This window comes from Vombatus ursinus, unplaced genomic scaffold, assembly GCF_900497805.2.
Source record: "Vombatus ursinus unplaced genomic scaffold, bare-nosed wombat genome assembly UNPS02014798.1, whole genome shotgun sequence".
Taxonomy (NCBI): domain Eukaryota; kingdom Metazoa; phylum Chordata; class Mammalia; order Diprotodontia; family Vombatidae; genus Vombatus; species Vombatus ursinus.
The window spans coordinates 29,241,438-29,250,010 of record NW_020954576.1 but is presented as its reverse complement, the minus strand read 5'-3'; the positions used below and the strand labels follow the sequence as shown (position 1 = coordinate 29,250,010).

The following is an 8,573-nucleotide window of genomic DNA, read 5'->3' as shown; positions in this document are numbered from 1 at the left end:
TTTTGAAAGTTTTTCATTCCATGCTGCTTAAAGATTGAATATTTGGTACGGCAACACCTGTTCTTAAGTCTTTATGGCATATCCAGTCAATGTTGGGATACAGTGCAATCTGCAGTAATGCTCTAAACAAAATGTGGTAAACGAGTGTAATGAAATATTTCTATGCCATATGAAACACCAACTATGAAGAATATAAATAAATGATACAAAGTGAAGTAAACAGATCCGGGAAAACATTACATACAATGACAAAAATGTAAATAGAAAAAATGCCAAAAAAAAAAGAAAGAAAGAAAGAAACTCCATATTGTATATTATAATGACCAAGCTTGGCCCTGAAGAAGAAATTTTAAAAGGAATTTCTTTCCTATCTTTGCAAAGGTGGGGACTTTGGGTGTAGAAGAATGCATAGACTATCAGTTAGGTTATGTCCTGGTTAGTTTGCTCAACTGCCTTCTTTATTCTGTTTCTTTTTTATTCTTTGTTCCATAGATGGCTCTCTTGCAGTAGAAGGATAGAGAAATATTACATACATGTAATTTGTACATATTACATGTGTACATATGTGATATATTGTGCTTAATGTATAATACGTGTGTGTGTGTATATACACACACACACACACACACACACATATACATACACACACATATATGCAGCTTGGTAATGCAGTGGATAGAATGCTGGGCCTGAAGTCACAAAGACTCATCTTCCTGAGTTCAAATCTGTCCTCAGATACTTGCAAGCTGTGTGACCTTGGGCAAGTCACTTAACCCTATTTGCCTTAGTTTCCTCATCTGTGAAATGAGCTGGTGAAGAAAATGGCAAACCATTCCAGTATCTTTGCTAAGAACACCCCAAAAAGGGGTCATGAAGAATTGGACACAACTGAAATGACTCAACAACAGCAACAAAAATACGCAGAATGCAGAAATGAAGGGCAGACATATAAAAAATTTGTCAACAAAAAATCTAAAGGGAAGACTGAGCAGAGAAAGCCATATGCTGTGGGTCAGGTTCCTTGGGTCATTAGAGAGAAATATTTCAGTTAATTCAGTAGGAGATAGCTAGAGGGAAAGGCTTAAAATGTTCAAGCTACAAGCATTTTGCTGATGGCTATACACAAGCCAGAGCCAAAGCTTCTTGAAATTTAAGGGTTTTCTTAGAGGATAAGGCAGAAGCAAGAATTAAGTTAATAGGCAATTAAGGGACAGTGCTAGGGGTTAATAGGGCACCATATTGTGCCTAAATAATATCTGTCTTTTAACTCTTAGTGTAGATCATGACACTTTATTCATCTCTCATAAAGAGCAGATTATTGATTCATATAATTATTTTAAGTTTATTTTTAGAGAAAAAGCAATAATCATGTTGAATCCTTTGCCTTTATCTTACTTTTCACTTATTCACATTAGTCAAATTACAGGAGTTGTGCTACATTGAAGAGGCACTGCTATCTACATTGGCGGTGGCTTCCAAAATCACAGGCTAAATACAGGGCAGGAAACCACCTGGCTACTACCCTGTCAATCCAAACCTGCTTCAGTTACAACAAATGTTACACCAGTAAACTTCAAGAATCCATTGACCTCACAGAAAAATACTATCCCTAAAATAGCCTTTTCCAATGAAAACTATACTGTCTACTGGAAAATAACAATAACATTTACATAGCACTTTGAGGTTTGTAAGGCACTCTACAAAAATCAGCTAATTTAGTCTGCACGACAACCCTGCGAGGTAGGTGTTAATATTATCTCACTTTATATATAAGGAAATTGAGGGAAGCAAAGATTAAGTGACTTGTCCAGGATCACACAACTAGTAAGCGTCTAAAGCAGGATTTCAAATCATGTCTTCCTAACTCCAGGTCAAGTACTGTATCCACTGAACCACCAGATGCTTGTAAGATCATTGGTCTTGGATCTGGAAGGTACTTTAGAGATCATGTAGTACAATTCTCCACCCCCACCCCCCACATACGCACTTTATAGATGACGAAACTGAAGCCCAGCAAGGTTAAAGGACTCTAGGTTTCACAGATAATGATTTGTACAAGTGGGATTCAAACCCAGATCTCTTGACTTCAAGACCAGGATTCTTTCCACCACACCACAATGCTGTTCTAGAGTGAGCCTGCCACTGGTGGTCACTCGCCCTATGACTTTTATTTTGGTTCTATAATCTCTCCGAGGACAGCTAGGTGGCACAGTGGATAGAGCACTGGGCTTGGAATCAAGAAGACTCATCTATATGAGTTCAAATCCTATCTCAGACACTTACTTGTTGTGGGACCCTAAGCAAGTCACTTACGCCTGTTTGCCTTAGTTCCTCCTCTGTAAAATGAACTGGAGAAGGAAATTTCAAACCACTCCCGTATCTTTCCCCAAAAAACTCCAAAAAGGGGGTTATGAAGAGTCAGACATGACTAAAAGGACTGAAAAGCAAGTCTCTGAAGTAGTCAAAAAGTGTAATTTTACCTCCTACTTCCTAGGAATACTTAGGACCTCCACAGTATAAAGCTTTTAAAGCACGCTTTAGGACAATGTGATAACTCAGAGGGCTTCAGGGCAAGGTGGCAGAAGAATTTCACAAGTCTTTGGCTTCCCCCAGGCCAGTGTGTGAATATGGTGGTCTTATTTCTTTACATTGTAAAAAACAAAATTGAGAAGATTCCGAGTCATGAACTTTATTCTGACAGTACAAATTATGGCACCCACTTCAGAGTGTTGTTTTGAGAATCAAATAAGATAATATGTATAAAAGCACTTTGCAAACATTAAAACACTAAAATATTAAAACTGTACAATGTTAGCAATTACTAAAATGCTAAGTATCTGGTATTAACTTTCTCAATAGTAAGTTAGTGAATGCAATTAAAATTGTTCTTACTCTGTACAAAATGTTGTATTAGATGATAATGAGGTCACAAAGGAAGCAAACTACATAGACCACAAGTGTATCTACATCCATTTCCATGGACTCGGAAATTCATTTAATTGATCACAATTTTTTCTCATTCCATCTATGCCTCTACCTAATGATTCTTAGCTCTATTCTTCATCATCACTGTGACTTATAATCCCTCTACCCCTTAGTTCTTTCCTAGTCCAGCACCCCTATGCCATCTACACTCTTCTCCATTATCCATCTTACCCCTTGATGAAACAGTTAAACTGTTCTTCTGAGTCTCTTATGTCCTTGTATTATTGTTTATCTTTCCCTACCCAGCCCCAATCTTGCATGACTCCCATTATCCACTGCCTTCACTCTTACTCATGTGCTATTGAATGAAGCTGGAGAAAATCACATAACCATTCTGAAGGGATCCATTTCAAATTTATGTTGCATAGCTTCAACTGGGCCCTCACTGCAGCAAGACAGTCCTTTTGTCATGTCCTAATTGATTCACTATCCCATTCACCACAGAGGCTTTTCAAAATATTTCCATCATTCCCTAAACTTCTAAAGGCTCTCCCTGTGAGCTGAGAACCTTGCTTCATATTTCACTAATAAAATTAAGGCCAATCGCTGAGACCTCTCTCTTCCATTCTCCTCATGCCACATCACTCAGAAGCTTTCCTCCTCCCCGCCACCTCTTCCTTTACCTCATCTCTACATGAAGAGGTTGTATTCTGCTAGATGATTGGGAATATAAAGATGAAAAACAAAATAGCCCCTGTTCTCAATTAGTTTATATTCTACTAGTACAAAGGCTCTTAACTTGATGTCCACGAACCTCTTTTTAAAAATATTTTGAAAACCAAATTTAAATATCACTGGTCTCTTTTAGAATCTTATGCATGTTATTTCATGCATTTAAAAATATTATTCTAGAAAGAGATCCATAGGTTTCACCAGTCTGATAAAAGGGGTTCATGATACACACAAAAAATATTGAGCCCCTGTTTAGGGGACATAATATGTACGTAAGTAAGGAAATAAAGTAATTCAAAATAATTTCAAGAAGGAACGAGTGCTAATAACTAGGTGGATTAAAGTAGCCCTGATGTAGGTGCTGGCACCTGAACTGTGCTTTGAAGGAAGCTAGGGATTCTGTGAGATAGAGGGAAAGGAGAGAATTTATAGATTTGGGTGACCATTTGTGCAAAAATAGAGTATTTCGCACACAGAACAGCTAGCAGACTGGTTCAACTAAAATAGAGAATATGAATAAGACATTAAAGTTAGTTGGGAACCACATTACAGAGGTCTTTAAATGTCAGGCTAAAGATTTTTTATTTTATCTTAGAAGTACTTGGGATCTATTGAAGGTTTTTGGGGGATTTTTTTAAATTAGCAGTAAAATGGTCAGATCTGTATTTTAAGATATCATTTTGGCAGCTATGAAGATGATGGATTAGAGAACATGGAGGCAGGGAGATCAGTTAGAAGGATATTTATTACAATAGTCTATGCAAGACGTGGTGAGGATCCACACTAGGAGAGATGCTGCATGTAAGTCAGTAAGGAGAAAGATCCAGAAAATGTTATGGAAGGAGAATCAGTAAGGATGGCTACTGAATGGATATGGAGGTTGAAGGAGAAGGAAGATTCAAGAACAACTTTAAGGATGTGAACCTGGGTGACTGGAAAGTTTATGGTGCCATTAACGGAAATAATAAAGTTTGAAGAAAGGATGTGTTTGGGGGGAAATGTGTTTAGTTCTGTTTGGCATATTTTGAGTTTGAGAGGCTGACAGGACATCCAAGTGGGGATGTCCAGTATGCACGTAGGAGTATAGGACTGAGAAGCATTAGAATACAGTAGGAAGGGTGCTGTTTCCCGTCAAAAAAAAAATCAAGGTTAAATCCCAGCTCTGTCATTTGCTATATGTAAAACCTTGAGCAAGTCACAATCTCCCTACCACTTAAACCTTGATTGGAAAAGCAGCAGCAATATCAGCAGTTGTGGCCACTGCCAAAATGGCAGCAGTTATCAATGCTAAACAAAATGCCTTCACCTTTTTCACCAAATGGATAGATATACTCAGATTCCACAGATACAGCCAGGACTTGCTTATACCTATTGATGACAGAGTAGATTACTAATGAAATAGTTGGATAACAAATCTGTAGGTAGACATTGCCAACATTTCAGACAACCTCCAAGAAATGAATGTGTAAAGTTTCCTTTGTGATGTTCAAACACTCCAGGATTATAGAGGCTGCCAGTGTCAAAAATCTATTTAATAATCACCCCAAAGGAGCATGAGAGAATATTAATTCAGCATGTTTGATAATGTGGCTTCCCTGGCTCCCATTTTGTCTCCTCTCTTAATCAGATGCTCATCACTGACTGTTTCAGTCATGCCCCTGGAAATCTTGGTGGGAATGCCAAAAGCCTGGAAGAGAAAGATCTTCTTGGGATTCAGACCAGTGTTCTAGGCTGAACAGTCCCATTCTTGAGGCAATGACAGCCCCACAACTAGTGGCTGGTACTTTATTGGCCAGAAGTATACCATTAATCACAATCAGATCCTCCTCAGTGGGCACAAAGCACATAGATGCCCACAAATGGCTTTGTGCATCATGGTGTGCTTTCTCATCAATTCTACAGCTTCTCCATGGAGGGACATACAAAATCTGATGCATCCATTAGTTGGAGTCTGCTCCCACAGTGAGGTATTATGGGTAATCATCTAAAAACTAGGATGAAGTTGAGGAAGGAATTTGATTTCCAGGTACCTCTGTGTCCCCAGGCATCATGAAAGTGCTTCAAGAATTGCTACATGGTTTAAAGATAATGTAACTTACATGGGGAAACCTAGAGAGACCCCACTCTTTTCCCTTAGAAGATTACAAGAACTTCTCAGCCGATTTTAAATTTCATAACTCTGGAACAAACTTCCTTCCCATGGGAAATTCTCTACCCTGGGGCCAAACTCCTATGGCTAGTCCTAGTTACCCTCTCTGGTCATTGATAACCTTGGAAAGAACAGTCCCAATTGAGAGGTGGGGTCAGAAACCAATTTTCAAGAGATTAAAAAGAAAGTGGGAAGTAAGAAAATGAAAGCAACTGGACAAAAAAAAAAAAAAAAAAAAAAAAAAAAACCTTTTCTAGTACTCTGTGAAAGAGAGGTGAGACATCGCCAGAGGGGACAGCAGATTCAAGGGAAGGTTAAATGTAAAGTCCTGCATTTAAGTTCAAAAAAATCAATTGTATTTGGGGAGAATGAAGGAGAATTTACTTGATAACAATTCATACCTAAAGGACCAGAAGGCTGAACCAGCATTATGTTGTGACTACTAAAAAGCTAATGCTGTTTCAGGCTGAATTAATTGAAGTACTGAATTCATGACAAGTAAAGTTAGTCCCATTGTATTCTTCTAATCTAAGCACATCTGGAGGATTACGTTCACTTCTGCACCAGTCTTTTTATAAGAGACATTAACAAATTGCAGTAGAGAGCCCTAGCAGGTGATGAGTCTCTAAACAACGCAAGACCCAGAGACAGAGGAAAACATTCTGTCCATAAGATCATAGGATTTAGAACTAGAAGGGGTCTTGGAGATGATCTCTAGCCTAACCCCGTCATTTTACAGATAAGGAAACTGAGGCCCATAGTTATTAGCAAAGTTGGGAACTCAAGTTCTCTTGTCATTCAAATAGATCTGAAATGTCACCATGACTATATTCCCTTCAGAGATGCAGATCACAAATCATTCCTGCCTCCCCATCCCATGTGACTGATCTAAGTCCATCAAAATACTTGCCACAAGCTATCTTCTAATGGCAACTAGGTTGCACAGTGGATAGAGCACCAGCGTGGAGTCAGGAAGACCTGAGTTCAAATCCTGTCTCAGATACTTACTAGGTGTGTGACCCTGGGCAAGACACCTAACCCTGTTTGCTTCAGTTTCCTCATCTATAAAATGAACTGGAGAAGGAAATAGCACACCACTGCAGTATTTTTGCCAAGAAAACCCCATATGGGGTCACCAAGAGTCAGACATGACTGAACAACAACAATAACAATCCCCCAATATTCTGGGAGACTTCCTTTCTCTTGCAATCACAAAGATACCAATGGGGCACATGGGCCATCCATTAGTCATCATTCACTCTTGCCACATGACCAATTCACTTTCATTTTCACTGACCTAGGTAGAACAGTGGATAGAATGTTGGGACTGGAGCTGATGGGGTATGGGCCAAATCTTCGCCCCTTGCCCCAAAGGGAATCTGGCTCCCATTTGTCTATGACCCAGCTCCTTATCTCCCTTTGAGAGCCCTAGCCCCACCTTTTGATCTTATTCAGATGCCTTTCAAACTTCTCACTTCCTGTTCCTCTCATTATCTATTCCCATTTTCTATTCAATCTCTTAGATATTCCAATCGGAATTCTCACCTAGACCCTTTTCCCAGCCCCTTCCCTGGTCACCCAAAGTTACTTTAGTGCATATAAGATCCACCCTGGCCCCCATTTAAATGCTGAGACTTTCTCATGCCCAAAAGGCTGAGATTTTCTCATGCTCACTCGTCTCTATGGGCATTACTAATGTTCAGATTCCTTAAGAGTCTGGCCTATATGGTTTATCTCTAATAGACTTTTTCTCTGGCTGAAAGAAGACTTGGGTTAAATTCATTCAGGCAGGGCCAGCATCACGATCTCAGGGGTCCCAGCACCCCTAAACCTCCAGACTTCATCAGAGCCAGGAGGATCTGACTTGAAATCCCACCTCAGGTACTAGCTGTGTGACTCTGGGAACTTAACATCTGTCTTCCTCAGTTTCCTTAACAGAGGATAATAATAGCACCTATGCCCCAGGATTGTTGTGAAGATCAAAGGGGAGATTTGTAAAATGCTTAGCACACTGCCTGGCACATAGTAGGCACTGAGTAAATATGCATTCCCTTCCTTCCTCATCCATTTCTTTGATGACATCCCATATTTTTTATTAGATGACATCCTATATTATACTTCTTCATAAGTTCTTGTTCATAATGCATTGTGTCCTACTTATACCTACCTTTCCATTGCCCTCTGGATGATGCTCATTTTCAATTCTTTGGAGATTGTTGTGTTCTGTGCCTTGTAGCCACCAAACTACATCAAAAAATATCAATGGTAAAGAAATGGGCCTTTGTTTCAAAGAGGAGCTTGGCAAGGTCATCAAAAGAACTCACTAATTTTCCAAAGGCTACCCAGCCCACCCTCCTCCTCCTGTTCAATGCTGGCCTAGCTGATTTGTTGTCCATTTCCTGACAGATGAGCTTGATGTGCCATTTAATCTTGCTGCATCTGATCATCTACACGATAGGTATTCTTCATCCAGTTGGTTTTTCCTGGGTACATAATGATGCTGAACTCTTCAGTCATGGATCTTATCCAGGAGGCTTTGCAGTCATCTAGGACTCAATGTAATGAAGACAATGTCATCATCCACCAGCTGGATGGAGGATCACACCATCTATATGGAATCCCTCTTAAATTTGAACTCTATTAGATCTCTTCCATGACAGTGATAAACACCTTGGGAGGAGGAAAAGGAAAAAGAGGAAGAAGAAGAGGTAGAATATAGCATTTATATAAAATGTTAAGGTTTGCAAAGCACTTTTACAAATATTAT

The 8,573-nt window shown here is 39.3% G+C and overlaps 1 pseudogene; it reads right to left on the bottom strand.

Annotated features, from left to right (window-relative positions):
- Window positions 1-4,870: 4,870 nt before the first annotated feature.
- On the bottom strand, window positions 4,871-8,253 carry LOC114049398 (annotated as a pseudogene).
- Window positions 8,254-8,573: the final 320 nt, after the last annotated feature.